We start from the raw sequence: 27520 nt of genomic DNA on the forward strand, positions 1-27520 counted from the left end.
GTAGATATATTACATTGCACCACAGTGTTTTAATTCTTAAGAACATTTTCCATTCATTATAAATTGTATTTCCAATATTTATACTAACCAACTGTGGAATGAAAGACCTACAAAAGGTCTTTTTAGACATTGAGCCTGTGAAGAAGACTGAGAAGAAATGTACTGAGGTGGGAGGTGAGCCATAATAAGTTTTTCTTGAATCCAACAGAGAAGATTCAGGAAGTTTCAAGAGGATTCAAGAGGTGGTCAAGATGTTGATGTTGAACTATTAAGCTAAGTAAGGACTAAAATACATATTTGCTCCTGGCAACTAAGAAGCCACTGCACACCCCAATGAGAGTAGTTTTAGCAGAATAGAGGGATTAAAGCAATTTACAGAGGGTTAAGAAGTAGAGGAGCTATGGAATAGAAACACACAACTATTGAATGCAAATTTTCATCTCTAAATGGTTCAGCTGTGAAAAGAAGAAAGCACAAGCTTTTTTCAGAAAGATCAGGTCAAGGGAAAAAATCAATGTTTATTATAAAAGCTGTTACCAATAAACATATACTGAAAACCTATAGTGATTAGTAAAATATATTCTGCATATGGTATCATACAATACAGTATTAATTTCTGTAGTTCTAATAATTAGACCATATAATATAAAATAGGACAAATATCACATGACCTTACTTATATGTGGAATCTAATTAATGCAATAAACTGATGAATAAAATAGAACCAGAGGTGTGGAAACATGAAACAGACAGGAAGCTCAGAGGGAAAGGGCTATGGGGGGAGAGGGGGACAGGAAGAGATTAAGCAGAGAATGTGTATGCATATATGCATTACCCATGAACACAAACAATAGGGTGGTGAAGGCCTGGGGTGAGGTGGGGACATCTGTAATACTCTCAATGATAAAGATGTGAATGAATGAATGAATAAATAAATAAATAAAATAGGGCTAAATGTGATAAACGAATAATATATGCATGAGAGTAGGGAGAATTCTGAATGCTCCAGGGGTTTAATAAAAGGCTTTGTGGAGGAAGTAGGCCTTTTTTTCCCCCTTAAAATTTGTTAGGATAGGAAAAAGACTGAATAAAATGGACAGAGGTCTTTCAAAGTACGAATAGCAGCAAGGTATTGATCATATACATGTTGCATTTTTTAAACATCCAATCAAATTAAAATTTCCTCCATCCCCTGCTCCTCCTTCAGAAATCCCAAACAATTGCTCAAACTAAAGCCTTATTCTTCTTCTTCACAAGAGTGCCAAACCCAGAATTATTAGTGAAAGTAGACATGGATCAAGTTAGAGGAAATAAAACAGATTGAGTTGGATTCATGGTGTGTGGGATTTTTTGTTTGTTTGTTTTTTGTTCTTATTTTTCCCAGGCACATAATTAGACACTGGTTTAAGCACATTATGTTAGTTAACTTCATCTTCACAGCAACCCATAAAAAAAACACTTCTATCATGCCCACTTTACAAATGGGAAAACTGAGATAAAAACTAAGTTACCTGAAGCTACCCAGATAGTAAAAAGCATACCTGAGATGCATAACCAGGCAGTGCGGTGCCTGGTCTATGCTAGTAAGTGCTACTCTATTCTTCCTTTTTCTCTGCTAACTTCAATACGTAATATTTCAAAATAATATATACTCATGATCTAAAAAATTCAAAAGTACACTATGTCTTGGCATATTCACTAGCCCTGCAGTGAACATTTCTGTGTATAAGTATGGGAAGAGGAATTGGGTGAATGGAGTGATACAGCTTTCCATAAACCTATGTAAAAACCCCATTTTTTAGCCTCACTTCTCATTCCTGCCCTTTCTTCCTGTCAACAGGGAGTCTAAGTGCTCTCTGGGCATTACCAGAAAAATTAGTGGACAGTTTCCCAAACAAACACACACACACACACACACATTCTGAAGCTCCTTCCTCCATGTGTTCAGGGCTACAGTTGCCCTCAGATGAGATTCTATTTCATCCTTCCACTTGCTCCCATTTACTTTCCAATTTCTGACTTTTTTTTAAATTCACTTTTTATCTTCATCCTATCCCATCTTTTCTATAATGTTTTTATTTATTTTGTGTTTCTTTGTTTTAATTTTCATAGAATATCAGCCATAACTAGAAATGACACAGAAGATTTAAAAAAATGTATTAGTGATATTTAACTATATTATAAAGGCTGAAAACACTAATTAGGTGAGAGGTAGAGGGGAAAACGCAGGAAATTTTGGGAATGGCTGATGAATCAATTCCTAAAAGAAGCAGCAGAGATTGACTTTATAAACAAAGTGTATAAACAAAGAAGTTTCATAGCAAGGAAAAAAATATTCATTCATTCAACAAGTCTGTATTGAGCTTCTATTATGTACCAAGTAATATCATAAGCTCTGGAAAATATAGCAGTAAACAAACAAACAAAAAATCCCTTTTTTTATGCTTACACTAGAGGCCCAGTGCATGAATTCATGCACGGGTGGGGTCTGGCCGGCCGGGCCCCAATTGGGGCCCAATCAGGGCTGGGCTGGCTTGGGGGAGGGCCACAGGTGATTTGACAGTGGGCCCCACCCCCATTTGGGGTTGGGGGGTCCGACTGGGGATGGGGTCACCCATGGGGAGGGGCTGTGAGTGGTTGGCCCTGCCCCCAAATGGGGTGGGGGCTGATCAGGGCCCAGCAGCCAAGAAAGGGGCCGTGGGAGGTTGGCCAGCCACCCCATTCCCAATTGAGCCGGTTTGCTGGCCCCAGTGGGTGTCATAGCGACCAGTTCTTCTGGTCGTTATGGTGTTCTGGTCACTGGCTTTTTATATATAGAGATTGTGGTAGAAGAAGTGAGACAATAAACAAAAGGAGTGACTATACACAATGTTTGGTCATGGTAAGCACTAAGGCAGCGGTTCTCAACCTGTGGGTTGCAACCCCTTTGGGGGTCGAACGACCCTTTCACAGGGGTCGCCTAAATACATCCTGCATATCAGACATTTACATTACGATTCATAACAGTAGCAAAATTACAGTTATGAAGTAGCAACGAAAATAATTTTATGGTTGGGGGTCACCACAACATGAGGAACTGTATTAAAGGGTCGCAGCATTAAGAAGGTTGAGAACCACTGCACTAAGGAGAAAAACAAGACAGGAAAGGGGAATAGAGCATAGTCAGTGGGAGTAAGTGAGTAGGTGCAACTTTAAATAAAGTGATCAGAAAGGGCTCTCTGGGAATAAAACATTTGAACAATAGCTGAGCTAAGAAAAGGAAAGGCAGGCAAAACAGATATTCTGGGGAAGACTTGCAGGCAGAAAACAACAGATGTGAAGGCCCAAGGCTAAAGCAAGACCCTCATTATCATATTCAAGGAAGAGCAGGGAGGTAGATGAGTGAGGAGCATAGTCAGCCATAAGATGCAATGGGAGACTCTTGTTAGAGCTTAAGGGCCATTGTGAAGATTCGGGTTTTTTCTTGGGGCAAAATGAAAACACAATGGAAAGTTTAGGAAGGAACCTGTGATCTGATTTTGAACAGAATGACTCCAGCTATTCTGTTGAGAATGGATTGTAGGGCCACAAAGGCAGAAGAGGACAAATTAGGAGGTTATTGTAATAATCCAAACAAGAGATGAGAGTGATTTGGCAGGCAAGAATGACTCCAAAATTTGGGAACTGAACAACTAAAAGGATGGCGTCACCATTAACTGGCATAGGGAATACAATGGAACAGCAGAATTTGCCAAGGAAGAATAGGAGTTTTGTTTGGAACATGTTGAGTTTGTGAAGCCTATTTGATACCCAATGGAGATGTTTAGTAGGCAATAAAAAGTGCGAGTCTGGAGTTCAGGGGAGAGGTTTGGCTGGGGATATGTAGCACATAGCTAATAAATAGCAGCTCATTTTCCCTTAAAACAAAAAAGTAGAATGGATGTTACTATGGGCAGTTTTATAATGTAGGGAAGGGAAAATATTAGCATCTGACAGCCTCTATTTTCTTTATTAAGGTTGAAGCAAAGTTATCTACTAAAAGAGAGAGTTCAGGCTATTAACCAGCATCAAGTAAAAGGGTTGCCACGTGGCAGTGAGAGTCCAGCTGAACTTTAAATTACTAACCTTGCAGTAGTTTCAGTATGTGCTTATACAATTTTACTTCCACAATGTTCAGTAGCCTATGCGGTAAAGCAGTGAAGGTAGGTCTTGCATCCACTCAGGGTCAGAGAATAACTGGTGGCTGGAGAGGAAAGAAAGAGGGGCAGAAAATTAATAATTCTGGTGACAGTATCATAGAATTGATGTCCATAGATCCCAAGAAGCATGTATAATAGTGATGGTAAAAAATATATCTATATAATATAGAAAATTGATATATTACAGTACTGGGACTTAAAGCAACTAGATATCATGTAACACAAGTTATGTTTTGCAACACCAAGATCCTTATTCTAAAAAGTATACCACTGTATGTACAAATTATAGGACATCCAAAAAAGGAAAAAATTCACAATAAAATTAATATTTTAATAGTTGTGAAATGTCTTTCACTGCTCAAATTCTCTTTTGCTTTTACATTCCAAACTGGTTTCATTTGATTCAAGCCAAAATCCCATGTGATTCCTTCTAACTTTCCCTGGAATTTTTCAACAGACATAGGCATAATAATATAACTGTGGTCAGTCAAGTCCCTTAACAAAGGATAGAATGTCTTCCTTTGGCATTCCATAGAGATGACTTAGTCTTAGCTGAGTAGAGAGCAAGACAAGTAATGATCTTAGGCATGGAGACTCTCTAAACAGTTCTAGGCTTATGTGACTTGTTTCAATGAAATAATAATCAACATAGAAGCTTTCTTTTAAGTGTCTATAAAATGCCAGAAATTTAAAAGATAAATCTAGAGATAAGCAAATGTCTTTCCTATCATGCTTCCAAAATATCACGGTAGCTAACATTTATAACAAGTGAGTAATGAAAAGGATTTTTCAAATTGCATTCATGGAGCTCACAGTATAGCAGTAACACAAACCAGGCCTAGCTAGTTTTTGTTTTATTGAATTTATTGGGGTGACACTGTTTAACAAAATTATACAGGTTTCAGGTGCATCTATACACTGTACTGTGTGTTCATCACCCCAAGTCAAATCTTCATACATCATTATTTATCCACCCTATCCCTCCTCCACCTCTCACCCCCTCCCACTGGTAATCACCACATGGTTGTCTGTATTCATAAGTTTTTTCTCCTTTTTTCTTTTTTGCTCTATCTCTCCAACCCTTCCCAGCAATCCCCACAACAGCAGTCAGCATGCTCTCTATCTATGAGTCTGTTTCTATTTTGCTTTAGTTAATTTTGTTTATTAGATTCCACATGAGTGAAATCATATGGTACCTGTCTTTCTCTGACTGGCTTATTTCACTTAGCATAATGCTCTCCATGCTGTCACAAAGGGTAAGATTTCCTTCTTTTTTACAGTACAGTGATATTCCATTGTGTAAATGTACCACAGCTTTTTTTATCCATTCATCTACTGATGGACATTTGTACGGCTTCCAAATCTTGGCTATTGTAAATAACATTGTAATGAACATAGGGATGTAAATATTCTTTTGAATTACTGTTTTGGGTTTCTTTGGATAAATTTCCAATAGTGTAGTCTCTGGGCCATAAGGCAGTTCCACTTTTAACTTTTTGAGGTAACTCCATACTGCTTTCCACAGTGGCTGCACCAGTCTGCAGTCCCACCAATAGTGCACAAATGTTTCTTTTCCTTAACATCCTCGCCAGCACTTATTGCTTGTTGATTCATTGATGACAGCCATTCTGACAGATATAAGGTGATATCTCATTGTGGTTTTCATTTGCATTTTTCTAATGATTAGTGATGTTGAACATCTTTTTCATATGTCTATGTCTAGCTGCATGTCCTCTTTGAAGCAGTGTTTTGATCCTTTGCCCATTTTTTAATTGGATTGTTTGTCTTTTAGGTGTTGAGTTTTATAATTTTTTTTTTTTTACAAATCTTGGAAATTAGCCCTTTATCAGATGTATCATTGGCAAATATGTTTTCCCATTAAATGAATTGTCTTTTCATTTTTTATGGTTTCCTTTGCTATGCAAAAACTTTTTAGTTTGATTTAGTCTCATTTGTTTATTTTTTCTTTTGTATCCTTTGCTAGAAGCAGTATGTCAGATGAAAAATGTTATGAGAAATGTCTGAGGTTTTACTGCCTATATTTTCTTCTAGGATTTTATGGTTTTGAGTCTAACATTTAAGTCTTTGAGTTTATTCTTATGTATGGTACAAGAAGGTAGTCTAGTTTCATTTTTTGCATGTATCTGTCCAATATTGCCAACACCATTTATTGAATAGACTATGTTAAACCATTGTATGTTCTTGCTTTCTTTGTTAAATGTTAATTGACCATAAAGGTATGGGTTTATTTCTGGGGTTTCTATTCTGTTCCATTGATCTATATGTCTGTTTTCATGCTCTTTTAATTACTATGGCCTTGTAGTATAGTTTGGTATCAGGTAGCATGATTCCTCCAACTTAGTTCTTCTTTCTCAAGATTGTTGTGGCTATTCAAGATCTTTTGTGGTACCATATAAATTTTTGGAATATTTGTTCTAGTTCTGTGAAATACCCCATTGGTATCTGATAGGAATTGCATTGAATCTATAGATTGCTTTGGGTAGTATGAACATTTAAATAATTAAAAAAAAATTTTTTTGAGAGAGAGAGAGAGGAAGGGAGAGGGAGAAAAAGAGGAAGGATAACATTGATCGGTTGTCTGGTATGCGCCCCGACCAGGGATCGAACCTGAAACCTTTTTGTGTATGGGATGATGCTTCAACCAACTGAATCACCCAGCCAGCACTGATTTACATTTTTAATTTTGAACTTACAGATCAGTAAATTAGCGTACTGTGTAAAAAATCACCCAAAACTTAGTGAGTTAGAACAACAGCTGTTTAGTATCATTTACTATCCTATAGTAGTCTAGGTGACTCTTCTGCTCTGTACCAGCTTAACCGATCTCTGCTGGGCTCTGCCAAGTATCTATGGGCAGCTAGCAGGTTGGCTGTCAGCTCGATGATCTAGCAGAGTATGTTAGTTTCTTAGTGCTGCTGTAAAGTATTACCACAAACTTATTGAAACAGCACAGATTTATGATTTTATAGTTCTGAATGTCACAAGTCTCAACTGGACTAAACTCAGATATCAGCATAAATTGCATTCCTTCTGAATTCTCTAAAGAAAATTCTGTCTCCTCACCTTTTCCAGGTTCTAGAGCAGTGGTTCTCAACCTTCCTAATGCCGCGACCTTTTAATACAGTTCCTCATGTTGTGGTGACCTCCAATTTCATTGTTACAAATTGAACATTATTAAAGCATAGTGATTCGTCATAAAAACAATATGTAATTATATATGTGTTTTCTGATGGTCTTAGGTGACCCCTGTGAAAGGGTCGTTCGACCCCCTAAGGGGTCGTGACCCCACAGGTAGAGAACCGCTGTTCTAGAGGCTGCCTGCATTCCTTGGCTCATGGCCCTCCTTCCACTTTCAGAGCTAGCAGTGAAGCCTCTTCAAATCTCCATTCTCACATCTCCTTCTCTAACTCTGACCCTTCTGTCTGTCTCTCTCTCTCTCATAAGAACCTTTGTGATTACATCACACCCCCCCTCAATAACTCAGAATCATTTCTGTTCAAAATTTGTAATTTAATCACATTTTCAAAGTCTCTTTTGTCGTGTGAGGTACCATATTCCTAGGTTCTGGTGATAAAGGGCCTAGGGGAGAGGGCTTATTTTGCTTCCTGCACATATTGGGCAGTTGGTCAGGATGGCTCAGCTCTCCACCAGGGAATCTCTTTCCCAGAGCAGGTAGCTCAGGTTCATAAGCACGATGATCTCAGGGCTCTAGCTCAGCAAGAGGCAGGGTCCAATGTATAAGCACTGGTCAAATCTCTGCTAGTATCACATTTGCTTATCTCCCTTTAGCCAAAGCAAGTCACATGGCCTATCCACATTCAAGAGGTAAAAAAAAATATACGCCACCTCTTTATCGGAAGATGTGTAATCTCACATTGTGAGGGCTTGGATACAAAGAAGGGAAGAATCTGTGACCATTTTTATAATCTACCATAACTAGCAAGGTATGTGGGAGATCTTCTAAGATAAGTCCATCATTGCTTAGAATAATCTTTGTACAGTTGCTTCCTCTGCCTAGAATGCTCAAAATGCATTCCTCTCTTCTTGGCTAATTTACTTCCCTCTTTTTTATTATAGCGTACATATGACATCTTCCAGGAGGTCTCCTCTTTGTGCTTTTATCATACTCAGTATTACTCCTGATATAGCACTTACACTCTATTGAAATTATCTATTTACTTGTCTACTATTCCAACTAGACAGTGCTTCTTTAAAAAAGTGGGTCTTAGTCACTCTTGCTTTCCTTATGACTTAGTAATGTATCCTTTGTGTAGAAGGTTAATGAGAATATATTGAATATATTTACTTTAAAATGTTCTATAAATTCCATTCCTCAATTATTGCTACAGTCTCATTAAAATATACTTATATGCAACAAATCTTTAATCCTTTCCTTTTCTACTTTGGAATCTATCCTTTCATTGATTAACTGAATAGGGGGAAAATTACTATTACTAAATATTTGTTGCAAAGAAAAGTTTTCCTTGGAATAAAAAGTTAAATTGTGATTTTGGAATCTTGGTATCACAAATTGATTGTGTGACATTTAGGAAACCCACAAATTGCCGCCAATGGTGCTGGTTTGCCAAACTAGAGATCTCTGAGTCTGTTTTCAGTTGGGAAGCCCATCAAATTTAGGAATCCAAGGCTAACTTAACTGGAATTCCTTCAAACTAAATACAAAATAAAAACCAAGGTATTTTGGGATATTTCCAAGAAGGTCTTAAGGGGCTACCTGATTGCTGTTAATATATAAGACAGAAAGCAAAGATTTCCAAAATTACATGACTCAAGGGCTAAGATTCCAGAGCTGCAGACACAACATGAGTAAGCAGGCTGCTCTAAATTGCCAGTGGAATTAAGGAATCAAAAAGGAGATGGTGAGTTACAAGAAACAGAGCTTGTTTGTGAAAGGGATATTCTGTATGCCTGTAACCAAGAAAGCCAGCTACAATATAAGACAAAATGTACGATGTTTAATCTGATGAAATTATATTAGAAGAACCCACCCATGTGATATTCTCCAATGTATACAATGGACTTCACTTGGAATATGGGTGGATGCCTGGCATTTTTTTTTACCTCAGGAATGAACATGTGTATAACCTGAATTATGAAGCACAAAAATGGACAAAAACAGTACTGAAGTCCAAAGACAATCAAGTTAGTTAATGTTCACATATCCGGAGAGTGTTTCTATCCCAATGTTAGAAGTGTTACTGTTAATGCACTGACTATGTTACAGAATCTGCTTAATTGTGCCTAAAAACAGATTATAGTTTAACAATATCAATAAATTGAATGGGTTCATTCACTCACTAAATACTTATTAAAAACCTATCTATTTTTAGGTCTTCTACTTATTAAAGTCCTATCTATTTTTAGGAGCTTTGGAAGCTAGATAGATGAGTAAAGTGCATTCTTGGCTCTCAAAAAATGTACAACTCAGCAGCTAAATTAAATTAATCAATTCTAAACCTATTGCACATTTTTCTTTGTTGGACACCATAGATTATTAAAGAATGAGCATTAGAGTGGGGGTGATGGGGGTAATGTGGGGATAAGGACACATATGTAATAACTTAATCAATAAAGAATTTTTTTTAAAAAAAAGAATGAACATTAGTCATGTATGTCTTCTGAGTAAAGATGAAAGTACATAGACCAATGGAGTTTTACCAGCCGTGGCAATGGCTCTCTAGGATTATTCAAGCTATTAAACAAGGCTGGGTAAGATAATTTTAAGGTAATTCTCAGCTAATTAAATGCTTATGTATTTTTTAAATCTGTTTTTGTATTTCTAATTGTATACTGAATATACAGGGATGGAAGAAAGTAAGTTTATATAATACAAACAAATAATACAATAATAAATAAATAATAATACAAGAATAGACTGCGTTTTACATACTCACAACTGTAAACCTATTTTTGCCAACCCTTGTTTATTCATTTGGATGATACATGAATCCTCCAACTTGAAATTTCTACTACAAATTGTTATATTTGCTAACATTCATTGAGTTTGAGTTTTTACTGTGCCAGGCACGGTGTCAAGTATAAACTATTCATTATTATATCATGCTAACCCAGTGTTCCCTGAGAGCAGTTGAATTCTCCCTCAGAGACCTAAGAAGCTAGCTAAGAGGTCACATGGAAGATAAAGATGGAGTGAAGTTTATGAAATCTCTTAATGAGCAGAACTTTCTGAGAAGGAGATGAAGAAGAAGGCTTGGATAGAAACTAGCAAAGGAGATGATTGGCTTGGGCTGCAGATCGATGAGATTAGTTGATTTTACACCCAAACTGACCATCCAGACTGGTGGACTTGAGGAGCTACCTGCCCACAGAAGTCCCCTCACTTTGGAGGAATGCTCATTGTAATCCAAAGATCTTAGGGAGGGATATTCAGAGTAGGACAGAAGACAGTTCCATGCAGGATTATGCACAAAACCAAACTGTGGATGAGTTCACATGATAGATGAGCCCTCCTAATGGTCAACCATGAGTCTAGTGGCTGTTGAAATAGATGCCAGATAAGAGGGAAAGACACCAGTCCAGAATGGCAGGCAGCATTGGCACAGGCTAATAACAGTGGCAACAGTAGACTGTCCCTGAAAATACCAACAAAACACATGGTCTTAAAATAAAAATGAGGAGAATAACTCCATCAATAAGGCATCATTCTCTATTTTTTACTATTTTTCTTTGTAATTCTGTGTTTTCTTCCAAAGCTTTCTATAATGAATATGTATTATAATCAGAAAGCAAAATTTGGTTTTGAATAGCACTCAGAGTTACAGGCAATCAACCTACCTGCCAACTTCAAAAGGATAAGTAGCTTCTTGCTTTCTCCATCATACTGTAAGCTGATCTTCTAAAACAATCCCAATTTGAGATACAGATTAAAAATTAAAAAAAGGCAGCCTAGTCTATAGCATCATGATCCCACATAATGACTAGGCTTTGATTTTATTTCTAACTTTGGAGGAGAAAGTCATGAAAAAGCAATTGGACAGAAAGGGTTGAAGCAAAGCATTTTCTATATCATTCCTGATTGGAAAGTACTATATTAATGGCTAAAATGATTATAATGTTCTTGAAAAGGCACAGGTGAAATAGAGCTGCTGTTAATAGCTTCCCCAGAAGCCATCAATGTCTGTTGTTTAAGAAATAATTATTAACCTCACTGTTTAACATAATGTGTTCCTTGGCCATGATGCTAATTGAAGTAAGCCAATGGTGTCATTACCTTAAAATACAACTGTGCCAAAATGATAATATTTTTCTGAACCAATGCACAATAGTGACAGACTCTGAATAAACTATACGTAGGTTGATTATATAAATGATGTCATCATGGTTTTTTTCCCCAAACAAAAAATGGGATTAAGTGCCCTAATGAAAGAGTCCAGAGAGATCTCTAACCCCTTCCGCCATGTGAGGACACAGCAAGAAGGTGCCAGCTATGAACCAGGAAGAGGACCCTCAACTAAGAACATGACTGTGCTGGTGTCCTGATTTTGGCCTCCCAGTCTCCAGAACTAAGAACTAAATTTCTGATGTTTATAAGCTACCTAGTCTGTGGCATTTTTTTTATAGCAGCCCAAACAGACTGACAGAGGATATGTGAAAAACCGGAGCTATTAATACAATCAAGCCACCACACTATATCACAGAGCTGTTTTGAGAATCACACATGCCAATAAATGTGAAATGCTTAGTTCAGAGTCTCATGTACAGTAAGTGCTCAATAACTGTTAGCAATTATGAGGAGTAAGCGGCTACAAATAACATTTCAAACTTCCTACCCAGTATAGCAGAATATAACAAGTTGTGGAATTATGCCAACATCTGACTGCTTATTCCTAGAGAAATTTTTTTAAATGTTAGAGAGTATGGAAAGTTCACAAGTTACTGAAAGTTTATTACTTGTATCTGGGTTGATTTAGTTTGAACTTTTTGAGAAACAAAACCACAACACAAATGATGAGAAAAACAGCATGTAGAACATGAGCTTTTCTAGAATATTATTAACAATGAAATAGACTCTTAATTAAAAACATTTTTTTTGGTGTGAAGGTTATTTCTCTCCAAAGAAATTCAGACAACCTTGAAAAATTTAAACTTTGAACCCCTAGAAGTTGAAAAGTATGTAGAGGTTTCTGAGCAGAGTTCTTCATATGGTCACAAAGGCAAATCCTCGTTTTTGATTAATAAATGAAATGACATGGTATTACTGGACCTTGAAAATAGCTTGAAAAACTGTAAGCAAGCAAGAGTTTTCATTGACCCACTATATGCACTGGCCCTACCCACAGTTCTACTTTTATGCCCAATTGTGAAATGTGCAACACATGCACACAGAGGTAGGTACAGTTGTTATGGGGTGGGGCCACAACATTAGTAACAAAGAAACAGAATTTTCGGAGGATGAGGCCCAGAAATCAGGATTTTGAAAAGATTCCCAGGTGATTCTAATGTGCAGCCAAGGTTGGGAACCACTGATTTAGAGTCAAGCTGCATTAGCTGAATGCAGGTGATACTTGAAGCTAGAAATAAGTACACTATGACCCTATCAGGTAAGTGAGCATTTACCCTATCAGGTAAATCTCTTTTCAACTATTTTATTAACTTTGCTTTCCATCCAGAAATAGATTACATAATCAACTTCGTTGCTAAAGACTTGCCACTGATTGTGCCTTACCCAGGTACATTAGAAACCTATTGTTGCTGTAACAAATTACTACAATTTATTGGCTTAAGACAACACAAATGCATTATCTTAATGTTCTGAAGGTCTGAAGTCCTAAAATAAAAGTGTCAGCAGGGCTAATGTATCAAATTAAATGCCATACTGAGCATAATAACTCAGGGAACAAAACTGCAGACCTCTCTATGAACTTTTATGTGTATAGTTGTTTGTGACTCTTAATAAGCTTTCTTTCAGGAGCCTCTAGAATAGATTCTAGAAAATAATCTGTTTCCTTGCCTTTATTCAGCTTCTAAATACCACCTGCATTCCTTTCTCCATTTTCAAAGCCATCAGCATCACACCTTCAAACTTCCCTCTCATTCTTCCCACCTTTCTGTCTCTCGCCCTCTCTCCTCCCCTATCCATCTGCTTCTGAGATCACATCTCCTCTCTGACTTTGACCTTCCTCTTAGAAGGATCTTTGTGATAATAGAGAGTCCAGGATAGTCTCCCCATCTCAAGATATTTAATCATATCAGCAAAGTCCTTTTATAATTAATATAATATAATATAATATAATATAATATAATATAATATATAATATATATTTATAGATTCTAGGGATTTAGGAAGTGAACATTTTAGGGGGCCATTACTCTGCCTCCTACAGCTGGTCAAGAAGGAAATTAGGTATTTTAGAATATTATAAAATCAATAAGCATTTCTTGATTATCAGCTACAAAGAGCTGACATTTCGAATGGTGAAAGTAATATCAGCCTTACTAATTTATGTTTAAGGACACAGGAAATGAAATTTGATAAATTTAAAGAAGGTTACATAACACCTTAAAAATGAGCAAAGTATTTGGAGGTGATTTAGGAGATACTGGATGTCCCCAAGGAAAACATTGCCTTGAGGAATGTGTGACTGCATGATATGCAGAAGGATTAGAGGGAAAAAGTCCTAGCACTATCAACTAGGATAACGGTTCTCAACCTGTGGGTCGCGACCCCTTTGGGGGTCAAACGACCCTTTCATGGGGGTCGCCTAAGACCATCGGAAAACACATATATAATTACATATTGTTTTTGTGATTAATCACTATGCTTTAATTATGTTCAATTTGTAACAATGAAAATACATCCTGCATACCAGATATTTACATTACAATTCATAACAGTAGCAAAATTACAGTTATGAAGTAGCAACGAAAATAATTTTATGGTTGGGGGTCACCACAACATGAGGAACTGTATTAAAGGGTTGTGGCATTAGGAAGATTGAGAACCACTGAGCTAGGACATGGTTACAGTTCTCAGGTATAAAAGGCTGGGAGAGTATCAGTAACAGAAAATCATGAATTAAGACCAGATGTACTATGAAGGTATAAGTAATAGTTTTCTCTCTCTTTTTTTCCCCAGTTGGGTTGATACTGAAGAAAACAGGAGGGAGAGAAATTTGCAGGCAGGCAAGTCAAAGATTACTTTTTTTTTTTAACAGACTTGGGAAAGATTCAGAAACAGACCAGCCAGTTGAGCGGGGAAGGTAAAGGACTTGATTTGGCCATGATATAATTGAAATTTCTAATAGACATAATAGGGGTTGGCAATGTGAGACCAGAGGGTTGTAGAATCGGGGCTGGAGGTGCAGATGAACATGTACCAACTACAATGGTGAGCAAGAACAAGAAGGAAGGGAATCTTTTTTTTTTTTTTTCATTGATTTCCGTGAGAAAGGGAGAGAAAGAGAGAAACATCAATGATGATAGAGAATCACTGATCGGCTGCCTTCTGCTTGCTCCACACTGGAGATGATCAAGCCCACAACTAGGGTATGTGCCCTGTCTGGGAATTGAACTGGGACCTGTTTGTTCATGGATCAATGCTCAACCACCGAGCCACAACATTCAGACGGAAGGGAATCTTTTGACAGTCCTTCATGCCAGAATGAAAAGACTTACTTAGTGGCAAGCAGAAAACATTCAGATCACCTCTACTAGTCAGACTGTAAAGCTGAACTCTTCACCCTGAGTGTTCAGAGGCCCCTTGGTGATGTACATACAATACTGTGCAGACCCCTTCCCAACACTAAGATCCTAGGGCTGGAGCTCAGTGTCCAGATCCCTGGCAATGTCAAGTTGAGGAAAACTCTCCTCGGATGCTTAAAGAGGAGAGGCAGTCTTGGCTTCCTTAGAATGGGGGGAATCCCCTGAAAATCAGCCGTATTGCCAAGATAAAGGAGGAGATGGCTGACCATAAACAGGGGGACAGGTTTGGTGAACGCTGAGCGTCCTTTTAATTGGTGTGGACAGCTTCATCCTAGGGAACATCTTCCAAAGTGACAACAGGCCCATGAGATGCTGCTTCTTTCCCAACAGGTTAGTGGATTTAGGCCAGGGCTGGGCAAACTTTTTGACTCGAGGGCCACAATGGGTTCTTAAACTGGACCGGAGGGCCGCAACAAAAGCATGGATGGAGTGTTTGTGTGAGCTAATATAAATTCAAAGTAAACATCATTACATAAAAGGGTACGGTCTTTTTTTTCAATAGTTTTATTCATTTCAAACGGGCCGGATCTGGCCCGCGGGCCGTAGTTTGCCCACGGCTGATTTAGGCTAATGTACAGAACTGAGAGAGGAGAGGGAACATTTTTGGGTGGAAAATAAGAGGAATAGTTGGTGGAAAGAGCTAAATAATGCTAGAGCATGCTAAGCAATACTTTCTACAAGGGCCCCAGATTTCCTCTTCCTGGTTTTAGGCTTGTTTCATCAGCTGTTATTTGTTAAATACCATTTGCTGAGGTTGGGGACAGGGAGGAGAGATTTTTATTGTGGTTTCTCCAGTTATTCTGTTTCTGTTTCTGTTCTGATTCCTCCACCAGAATGTTAAGTCGTGTGGCCACAAAAATACTCCTGGCTGACTGCTATGTGTTCTGTGCCCCCACACTTCCTTTTCTCTCGATGGCCTTATGAAATGTCAATGAGGAGCCTCAATCTGTCACTGCTTTTTTTATCATCTACTTCACAAATTATTTTTCTGACTTTGGCTTATAATCATTTCCAACAGAGAAAGATACTTGTCTTCAAAATTTGTGCAAAGTAATCCTCTCATTAAAACCAAATAAAATAAAATAGCAAATGCTTACCCCATCAGAATAATATTTAATTGATTTATAAATACACATGTTGGAAGACTGATACCTAAAGTTATGGCAGAAAGAAGAGATTTAGTTCCCCCAAACTTATGTGCAAAGGCAGTAACCACTGAGGCAGGGTAAACTCCATGACAGAGCATGAACTATTGTTTAGAAATCAAGATTGACACCTTTTTATATATCAACACTGATACAAGTGCCAAACTGATACCTACATTAAGCATACTCATTGGAGACCAGACAATGAGAGAGAGAGAATAAAAACAAGGGAGAGCTGATGGGAAACCAGACCTAGGTTCCAATCCTAACTCTGGCACTTACTAGTTAGATGGTCTTGGGAAAGTTATCTCATATTACAAAGTCTCAGTGCCCTTACCTATCCTAAAGAGGATAATTATATCTTCTTTGTGTATTACTGTAAGGAAGACAAGAGATTATTAAATTCACAATTCATGGCTGATAAGCATCAGTCATTCATTGGCTATCAAACTAGATGAGAAGACAAGTTAAAGTAGAGAAAGAAATAAGGGACATTTAGCATGACCAGGGAGGAAAGGGGATACCAGCACAAATTCTGTATGCTTGGTATTTTTTTCCAGAGCCAGCCATGTTTCTCTCCTCTCAACACTCAATATTTTCACAATTGAGTCATAATTGCTTATAAACTAAGATGTAAAAGTCTGATTGTTTCTTGAGGGAAGAATGAATGTAAAAAGGTCTACAGTTATTACAGTAACCTTTTGAGTGATAAAAACCAGTTTCCACAGAGACATGACAGATTTTTCACAGAAACAACCAAAGCTCACGGTTTTTATTTCATACAAGTCATAAATGTGTAACTTTTATTACTCTGGGAGAAGGGGATTGCTGCCTAATGGGACTGCTAGCTGAACACTCTTTACCCAACATAGAATTACTAACTCAGTATACTCAAGTCCCAGGTAGAATGCCACATTCTACCCATCACAACTAGAACATGTTCTTCTCACTGTTCATGGCAGAATCTTTTAGAATGAGTGACCATGGTTTAGCTCATTTTGCCAATGAGGGAATTAAGTTTCAGGTCTCCCACTTCAGGTTAGTGACTTGCTCAGAATGCACACAGCAAGGAAATGACACAGCCAAAAGGTGAATGTAGGCCTTTTCCATGAGATCAAAACTGACCACTCTATCCCCTCATGCCAGTCCTTCATCCAAACATAACTAGAATTTCAATAAATTTTTACTGAGTGAATAAATCCTCCCATATTAGTTCATTTTCTACTCCATGTGACTACTGCACTTCTTTTTTCTTGCAAGTAAACTTTCCTCTATCGTACCTACCCTCTAATAACTGCCCATGCTTCCTCCTTCCTTCTCTAACACCTTCTTTTTAAAAAAATCATTTGCGGTTACTGTAGATGTGTCGTATTCTCTCATTTCCCTATTACACTGCCTGTGTTATGCACACTCTCTGGGTTGTCCTCTTTTCCCTCCACCTCTGTTCACCTAGCTAGGAGGGCCTGTTAGACTTGGTTCAGGAGTCATCTATTCCTGAAGCCTTTCATAGGCTCTCCAATCCCCTCCAGGCTGGGATAATGTCCTTACCGTGTGTTCTCATAGCATCCCCGAGCTACTCAGTAACTGTTACAGTGGGCTGTGCCTTCTGTCTACCCGCCAGCATTCCTCTCTAGACTGTAAGTCGCACGAGGACAGGAACCAAGTCTTTTCTGCCTTTGAAGCCCTCAAGTCAGTGGAGCCTAATATATAGTAAGGGCTCAATAAACCTCTGACAAATTCTGGATGAACATGCTACTGATTACTTTTGTACAATCCTATATAATAAAAGCCTAATATGCTAAGTGTGCGGTCATCTGGTTGGCCATTCAACCAATCAAAACATAATATGCTAATGCAGCAGTTCTCAACCTGTGGGTCGCGACCCCTTTGGGGGTTGAACGACCCTTTCACAGGGGTCGCCTAAGACCATCGGAAAACACATACATAATTACATATTGTTTTTGTGATTAATCCCTATGCTTTAATTATGTTCAATTTGTAACAATGAAAATACATCCTGCATATCAGATATTACATAATTCATAACAGTAGCAAAATTACAGTTATGAAATAGCAATGAAAAAAATTTTATGGTTGGGGGTCACCACATGAGGAACTGTATTAAAAAGTCACGGCATCAGGAAGGTTGAGAACCACTGTGCTAATGATATGCTAAGGCCGCTTGCTATGACATGCACTGACCTCCAGGGGGCAGACGGTCGACCGGTCGACCGGTTGCTATGATGTGTACTGACCACCAGGGGGCAGATGTTCCAACCAGTAGGTTAGCTTGCTGCTGGGGTCTGGCCAATCAGGACTGAGCAAGACGGGTTGGACATGCCCTGGAGCCCTCCTGCGTCCCTCCCCGGCCCCGATCGTGCATGGTGGAGTCCCTTGGCCTGGCCTGAGCCCTCTTGCAATCCAGGCTGAGGGACCCCCTCACCCCAAGTGCATGAATTTCGTTATCTATAACTTCAGTGGCCCGTATAATTCAAAACAAAAGTGCAAATATTTCTATTTGATGTTTGCTATCATCTGAGTTTGATTTACAAATATGGAGAAATTAGGAAGTAAGGTTCATATCTTCCCCTTTCTATTAGTCTCAAGCCAAATATGAGTCCCTACCTAAATATGTTGAGTCCTCAGTGTGCTTTTGACTCCAAGTGGAAAGCAAATGGCAGGGTTATTCCCACTGTTCTAGAAAACCCTTGGAAAACTAAAGGAAAGGAAGGTTCTGGGATCCTGATTTCCCTGTGACCTAACAGGATCAAACCACATTCAAACTGGCAACTCCCTTGAATACCTTTCCTGGCGTGGTGCCTGTGACTATGACTTAAATCCAGGGAGGCCTAGCTTACTCACATGCCACTACCTGCACCACCAATATCCTTACCAACTCCACTTTTTTTTTTTTTAAAGTGTATTTTTAAAAAAATATATTTTCATTGATTTTTTTACGGAGAGGAAGGGAGATAGATAGAGAGTTAGAAACATCAATGAGAGAGAAACATCGATCAGCTGTCTCCTGCACACCCCCTACTGGGGATGTGCCCGCAACCAAGGTACATGCCCTTGACCAGAATCGAACCTGGGACCCTTCAGTCTGCAGGCCAACACTCTCCACTGAGCCAAACCGTCTAGGGCCCAACTCCACTTTTTATTAAATATCTGCACTGGTTTGCTAGTGAACTGGGTGGCATAAACAACAGGAATTTGTTGCCTCACATTCCGAAATCTAAGGTGTCAGTAGAATTAGTTCCTGTAAGGTCTGTGATGGAAGGGTCTGCTCCAGGCCTCTCTCCTTGGCTTATAGATTGCTGTCTTCTCCCTGTGATCCTTCTCAGGGCATTCACCCCCTCTTTATATATCTGTATCCAAATTTCCCCATTTTCATAAGGCTACTAGTCATACTGTATTAGGGCCTAGCCTACTAAAACTCATTTTAACTTGATTATCGCTGTAAAGACCCTCTCTCCAAATAAGGTCACATTATGAGGTACTGGGATTAGGGCTCCAACAAATAAATTTTGAGGGGGACACAATCCAGCCCATAACAGTATCCAAGGTCCTAAACAAAGGGGCTTTGCTGGGCTGATAGGCAATGTCTCATTATTCTACTGAGCATCCAAGGTGTCCATAAATTAAGTTTGATTTGCTGGTTTTCTTAGACCAGGGGTGGGCAAACTTTTTGACTCGAGGGCTACAATGGGTTCTTAAACTGGACCGGAGGGCCGGAACAAAAGCATGGATGGAGTGTTTGTGTGAACTAATATAAATTCAAAGTAAACATCATTACATAAAAGGGTACGGTCTTTTATTTCAATAGTTTTATTCATTTCAAACGGGCCGGATCCGGCCCGCGGGCCGTATAGTTTGCCCACAGCTGTCTTAGACACTATGACCTCGTGCCACTACTCTTCCAGCCCAAACTATTGGCTAGGGCATACTTCTCCATGTTCTTCACTCTCTGCTTGCTCAAGAATACCAATACTTTAGCTTCTACATTTACTCAGATGAAATTTTATCTCGCTAGATTAGCTTTCTGATATGGAACCCAAAATATCCCCCAAATATTAACAAAAACCTTAATTTGCTGAGCATCCCAAATCTTCCAATAAATGTGTTAAGTTCTTTACTTTTTAATCCACAAAAATAACTATGAGGTAGACCTCATTTTAGAGATGGAGAAAGTAGAGTTAAGATGCTTAAAGCTTTCCCAAGGACTCCAGATATAAAAGTGGCTAAGTTTGTCTTTAAATCCAGGAAATTTGACTTCGGGTGGAGAATGCTTAACCATCTCACCAGGCTATCCTACTTCCCTATGTAGTGGGGCCACTGAGCCCTTTCTTTGGTGCTATAACTGAGGAAGGAACGAACCCAGAGGAGGAAGTCCTAGGCCAAAAATCGCTGGGATCAGGAAATGCCAAGTTCTTTCCCAGGCTTTAATCTACTAACGCATGGCAGGTCCTTTGCTGTGATAGTCTCTCCCTTTGCCCAACATCTCCAATAGGCTTGCTAAGAGTAACTAGTCTAATGGACACTACATGGTGGTCTGTTCATAGAAGCTCATCTGCCTGTATGTTCCTAATATAATTTGAGAAGTGCAAAAGCTACCATTATACAAATTCTCCTAAAGACACCCCACTAACCACATTATGCCTACATCCCTTGATAAATGTGGAAAGCATTTAGACAAATCTTTTCATTGTGCTTGTTGTGCTTAAACATACTTAGGAAGATGAAAACGCCTAACTTTTATGGATTGCAATAGATGCTGCCTTCAAAAGGTCCTTTTGTTGTGTTTATAACTCTATGATGACAAATTGCCTTGAATTAGTTCTACAGTTTCTAAACAGGAGTGTTGTAACTTTGGAGATCATTGGAGACAGCAACTTCCACTTTGACCAGCTTGCTAATGTATCAAATTAAATGACCATAGTGAACATAATAACTCAGGGAACAAAACTGCAGACCTCTCTATGAGCTTTTATTTGTATAGTTGCTTGTGATTCTTAATAAGCCCCATTAAACAGCACCATTCCCTACCCTGCGGACCTCAGTGAAAAATCTGGTGTCTCATTTTGAAGATTTGTTTTTAACTTTCTTGCTATATTCCTGCAGCAACCACATCACCCAGGGGTCCTGCCCTTTGACCATGAGAAGTCTTTCTCGATGTGCTTTGCTGGGCACAGAGGTAGGAATAAGAGTAACAATTAACCTTATTGATTGTGTACTGCACAACAGGAACTGTGCTGGGAATTTTTATTCATTATCTCATTTATTCTTTAACAACCATGTAAGTCAGTGTTAGCACCATCCCTACTTTCCAAGCAAGAGCACACAACTACAATATAGTGGGGAGCTGGGATTTGAACTTGATTTGCATTATTCTAAATTCCGTTTCTATGCTATACTCTATCCCATAGCACTGAAGGTCATTTCTCAGGTGGCAGAGGAATCCACAGGAGCTGGAAACTATATCTAAACTCAATATTACTAAGCCCTTTGTCTATAGCTGTTCTTACTTAAGGGACCAACCAGAAGTGTGGGAAGAGGGAGGATAATCAAAAGGATTCCTTGCCCTCTTTATAAATTATAGCAGTTTTGCAACTTCCTTATTTTAACAACCCACATACTGTAATAATGGAGAGTGAAAATGGAATTTTCCCATTTATCATACTGGTTTTACTGAGTGGTAAACATTTTGTATTATTTTTAAATACTCAAAAGGGAAACGCTAGTATTAACAAACGAGAATAAGAGAATTCTCATATTAAAGATTTTTTAGAAGTTTCCATACAATGACTTCTAGCCAGTCCAAGATTGCTTAATACTGTTAGCAATGACCATTAAGAAATCATTTATGGATTTCTTGTGAGTGTTCAGAGATACTAATGGGTTTTAAAATTACTTGGGAATCTTCCTGAGGTCAAAGGAAGAAAATAAAGTATGAAGTGATAATAAAATGTATGAGGTGACTAATGGACAGGTTGTATATATATAATGGTTCCAGCAAAAAAACATTCAATTTTTACAGCATACATTTAAACAAATGGAAATCTCACTGTCATACTCTCTTGTCTTCACTCACGAGCCAGGAAGGATGATAACACCTGTGTATCACCATCATCCATATCAGATTCTCAGCAATTTTTCAGCCATCAGGTCACTAATGCAACTATCTCTGCAGCCACTCCCAACCTCAGGTGCCAAAAATCTGATGAGAAGTAGTGGGAAAATAATGCCATGTATGATGAGGCACTAATAAAATGACTCTCTCTTACACAGCACAAATAAATAAATAACTCAAATGTGGTTTTTACATAGAAAACATTAATACTGAAAAGAGCTCCCCACAGCCCTTCCAGAGATCAGGTATCTCTCCAGGTTTTTTTGTATGTGTAAGCCAACAAAATGACAATAAATCAAATAAAATAAAGAGGTAGGTCATATAAAATTCTGGATTGGAAGAGGGAAATTCAGAATAAAACTTAATCTGAGGATTTTATTTTAAATAAACAACAGCACTCTGCTTTCCCCAATATAGAGACAAACACATAGTATAAGTTTTTATAGAAAATGAATATAGTAGAAATAATGTAATTATGTAAATTATGCAGAAAAATGTAACAGAAACAATAAAATGGATGTTATTTTTTTAATTTGTGTGAAGACATTAGTGAGGCTAATGAAGGTGGTTAAATGAGATGTTTAACTGTTGTTCAATAAAACCATCTTGATTCTGTCTCTCAGTGAATTAGGTCTTAATATCTAAGATCTTTAAGTCAAATGGCTACATTATTGTGATTCAATTATATACTGATTAGAGGCCCGGTGCACGAAATTCATGCACAGGTAGGATCCCTAGGCCTGGCCGGTGATCAGGGCTAATCGGGGCCTTCTGGCTGCCGGCCAGGGCCTTCCTTCACTCTGCACCACCCCCTGGTGGTCAGCACACATCATAACAAGCGATCAAACTCCTGGTCTCCCAGTCAGACACCCAAGGGGACACTTTGCATATTAGCCTTTTATATATATAGATTATTCTTCTGTGTCTTAGAGTATACAAAAAGTTTACATTAAGTATGTTTGACCTACTATGTATCTCTTACATACTCTTCCTGAATTTGAAAAATATGTTTGTTTGAAATAGGATGTAATTGGTATATTCCAAAAATAAAATCTCTTTTTCAGATATATCAGACTTAATAACTACAACATCCCTCTAGTAAAATTAAGCTTGCTTCAAGGTTAATATTGAGTAGAGAGTCTTGAAAATGAATAGGTTTTTCTCAAGAGCAAAATAATTCAGCAAGAATTATTTTGTATAGCAGGCAACAGAGTAAGCACATTGGGGATATTAAGTGATATATAATTGATAAAGTACACTATGCAAACATTTTGACTCCTATATCTTATCTTTAAACCTTAAACTATGATCCTATTTTTAATCTAAAGAATTCACATCTGCAATGTATAATTGCATGTTTTGTTTGGAAAAGAAAATTTGAACAGTCTAAAGGAATTTTTAGTACTAAGAAGGGAAGAGTAAAGCTACTTGTGAACTGGAAAGCATAGATGAAAACACTTTCAAGGGAATACTGCAAAGAAATATGTTAGTATTTAACCGTGATCTCAACACATGACTATATAGAATGTCTACCTCATCATATTTTGATTTGTTCTTTATGGTAGGAACATTGTTAGGGAAGCTTTCTAAAAAAACCAAATGCAGAATTGCACAACTTTGTGCCTTGCTTTCTGTTTCATTGCTGTGGTTTGTGTCACAGTTAACAATTTAAAATCTATGTGCTCCCTCCTCCACATGATTCACAAATATATGAGATAAGCTCTAGGGATCCAGGTCAAAGTCTCCCACCACTGGCGGCCTTGTGAGAAACACACATCTAAATTCTTATCTGTCCTCACCTCTCACCCTCCACCTCCTTCCCTCCAGAGTTTTCAATAACAAGAAAAAGCATTCTGTGGGAAAGGTTTGTAGAAAATCTATATGCTTTCAAACATACCAAACAAAACAGAATAATTCATGGTGGTGTGGCTGTCTTTCTAGCATTATGTAATAAACAATATCTTTTTCTGATGTTGTAAAACACAGAAATAATCTATATGAGGATATTTGAGAGATAAAATGAGGAAGAACAATAAGTAATTCCATTCAGCATGTTGTGGACACACCGTTCCCCCACAATAAGGAATGTTATTTTGGTAATACCTTTATCTTCACTATGGTTTTCAATTCCATGGGAAAGAAAAACCTGCAAATATCCACTAATCAGTCCCAATCTACTGAATGCCAATTGAGCACATGTTCAGTAGATACATACTATGAGGAAAATGAAAGATATGAAATAGTCCCTTACATTTAAAATGCAAAATATTGAAAATTCACTAGAAGATACTATATATGGTTTTTTTTTTCCACTAAAAGAAAATACTCACCCAAGGATATGTTTTTATTGATTTTTTTTTAGAGAGAGGAAGGGAGAGAGAAACATTAATGTGAGAGAGAAACACTGATTGCTTCCCATACATGCCCCAACTGGGGATCTAACTTGCAATCTAGGTATGTGCCCAGACTGAAAATCAAACCCAAACCTTTTTGGTGTATGGGATGATGCTCTACCAGTGGTCGGCAAACGGCAGCTCAGCAAACCACGGCTCGCGAGCCACATGCGGCTCTTTAGCCCCCTGAATGGCTCTTCCACAAAATACCGGCTCTTCCACAAAATACCAACTTCTGCGCATGGGCCACGAAGTTTCAATCGCACTGTACGTGCATGCCCGCATGTGGTATTTTGTGGAAGAGCCACACTCAAGGGGCCAAAGAGCCGCATACGGCTTACCAGCCGCTGTTTGCCGATCACGGCTCTAACCAACTGAGCCATCCAGTCAGGGAAACACTATATATTTTTAATAAGATATACCTAATAATAAGTAAATATGCATATTTTTTTACAGAGATCCACAGAAAGAGTGCTGGAATCCCCAAAAGGAAGAAGCTATTACTTTTTCTTGGGCTAGTCCAGAAAGGCTTTACAGAGAGCTGGGCCTTGAAGTATGGGTAGAACTTTAATAGTTAGAAAAGAGTGGAATAGTGTGAGGAAAGACCTTACAGTGAGAAAACCTTAAGGCAATTCTGGGAAAAGTAAGAATAAATCACAGTGACCACCCAAATTCTGGTGCTTTAACAAGTAGTGGTCAGATTTGTTACTCCTCTACCTCTCTAAGGCTATATTGACTGTCCAAGGCTATATTAACACTTTAGAGGTCTTAAACATTAGAAGATTATGGTGGTGACCCAATCCATGCACACACATATACACAAACATTAAAAATAAAAGCAAGTAAGTCAAAGAAAGTAAAAGTTCTGATTTGTTTCACTTTTTGAAATAACAATCAATTGGGTGAAGTGTTGATTCCTCTACTTTGTGGATGAATTAAGTTTACAAGACTGTGCTTATCCTGCCACTAGAAAACCCAAGACTATGGCTGGCAGAATTAACCTTAAAGAAAGCAATTACATCTCCCACAGTTTTCAAATAAGAATAAGGTTAGACTTACAGAGTTACTCAACTCAGCACTATAGATAGCTGGGGTCAGATAACTCTTTGTTGTAGGGGATTACCCTGTGAATTGTAGGATATTGAGCAGCATCCCTGAGGTCTCTACCTAGTAGGTGGCAGTAGCAATTGTAACAACCGAAAATGTCTCTAGATATTACCAAATGTCCTTGGGTGACAGGGCGGGGGAGAGGGTGGGGGTGGAGAATCACTCCTTGAGAACCACTGGGTGGGAGGAGAACATCAAAACTGGTGAGTTTATAGGAAAACCCATCAACTTTCCCCATGAAAATGTAAACAACAACATTTTCAAGATGTACTTGCCCTTCTATAATGATTGATTATTTAAGACTGAAAAGACACTTCTTGTGTGTATTGTCTATTAAGGCCAGTATTGGGCCAAAAGATGGGTAAGTAGATAACTAATTATATACAAGTGGAAAGATTAACACAAATCAGAAACCCATTAAAGGCTATTCACAGCCAACATAGAAACATTATGTTATCTGCACCTGGGAGAAATACTAGACACAAAACAATGAAGCCCATTAGAAAGTTCTCAGTTTGCGACTTGTGATTTCCTTGAGCTTCAAAAACCAGCAAAGGCAGCAGAACTGGTCCCCACTTGAAAGGAGTTTGTTTATTCTGCTTATCTGCAGCCAGAACTAACAATCTTAATGGTTTTAAAGACCTTCATGTTTCATAGCATTGGGAAGGTATTTGCAGATAAAGGTATCTATCCATAAATGAGCACATGTCTTCATGAAAGTCTTGACATACAGTCAAAACTAACTTGAAAGCATTTAGTCTTCACTATTTCTAAACAATGAGTAGAGGGCAAACAAAATGGTGAGTTGGTTATCTTATTTTTTTTCTCAGTTATGATAGAGAGTAGAATTTTAAAAAAAGGAAAGAAAGGAAATAAAGGGTGAGCAAAACAAAATCTCATCTCACCACCATAATTTCCTTGCCACTATTTTGGGAAAAAACAAACACCCTCTTAAAGACACTGCTTATTATCCTAGATTTTTAAGCAATTTGAATGTAGGTGCCATGTTAATATCATCTTTATATTCCCAGCTCATAAAATATGCCCTTTTACAGTAAGTATTTAATACAAGTTTATGAAGTGAATCAGTAAGATGGAAGAGGGAAAAGAATATCAATTAGAAACTCTGAAACATTCTATGTAATAAAAGCCTAATATGCTAAGTGTCCAACCATTCGTTTGACTGTTCAACCAGTTGCTATGACATGCACTGACCACCAGGGGGCAGATGCTCTGACCAGTAGGTTAGCTTGCTGCTGGGGTCGGGCTGATTGGGATGGGGCAAGAAGGGCTGGACATGCCCTGGAGCCCTCTTGCGGTCCCTCCCTGGCCCCAGTCGTGCACCAGTGGGGTTCCTCAGTCTGGCCTGTACCCTCTTGCAATCCAGGACCCCTCAGGGGATGTCGGAGAGCTGGTTTTGGCCCAATCTCTGCAGGCCAGGCTGAGAGACCTCACCAGTGCACAAATCCGTGCACTGGGCCTCTAGTGTAAGTATAAAGTTAATTATAAAATAATTTAAAATCTGAACACCCTTGTTACTGTTTTCATTCATTTAGACTGTCAGTCTCTCATTTCAAAACTTTTATGCTTTTACATGATCAAATTTATATAGTACTGAACTATAAAGTACTTATATAATTTCAGAGGATTCCCCCCAAGTCCCTATAGAGTAAATACCTTTATTCCTCTTTTACAGAAAATGTAATTAGTTCAGAATTGTTAAGTTCAGCCACAAGTAATAGACCAGGACTCAACACAAGTTTCAATTCTAAAGCCACCCTGAGTATACAGTATCTCAAATGA

General features: G+C 38.3%; 1 long non-coding RNA gene across 2 annotated transcripts in view; it reads right to left on the reverse strand.

Annotated features, from left to right (window-relative positions):
- LOC132219980 (uncharacterized) overlaps positions 1 to 27520 on the reverse strand; it is a 295739-nt gene that overhangs the window by 171556 nt on the left and 96663 nt on the right. For both annotated transcript variants that reach the window (XR_009449653.1, XR_009449652.1), the window contains one exon: positions 4105 to 4222. This is a non-coding gene — a long non-coding RNA (uncharacterized LOC132219980). The remainder of the gene's footprint in view (positions 1 to 4104; positions 4223 to 27520) is intronic.

The sequence above is a fragment of the Myotis daubentonii genome, chromosome 17, assembly GCF_963259705.1.
Source record: "Myotis daubentonii chromosome 17, mMyoDau2.1, whole genome shotgun sequence".
NCBI classification, from domain to species: Eukaryota; Metazoa; Chordata; class Mammalia; order Chiroptera; family Vespertilionidae; genus Myotis; species Myotis daubentonii.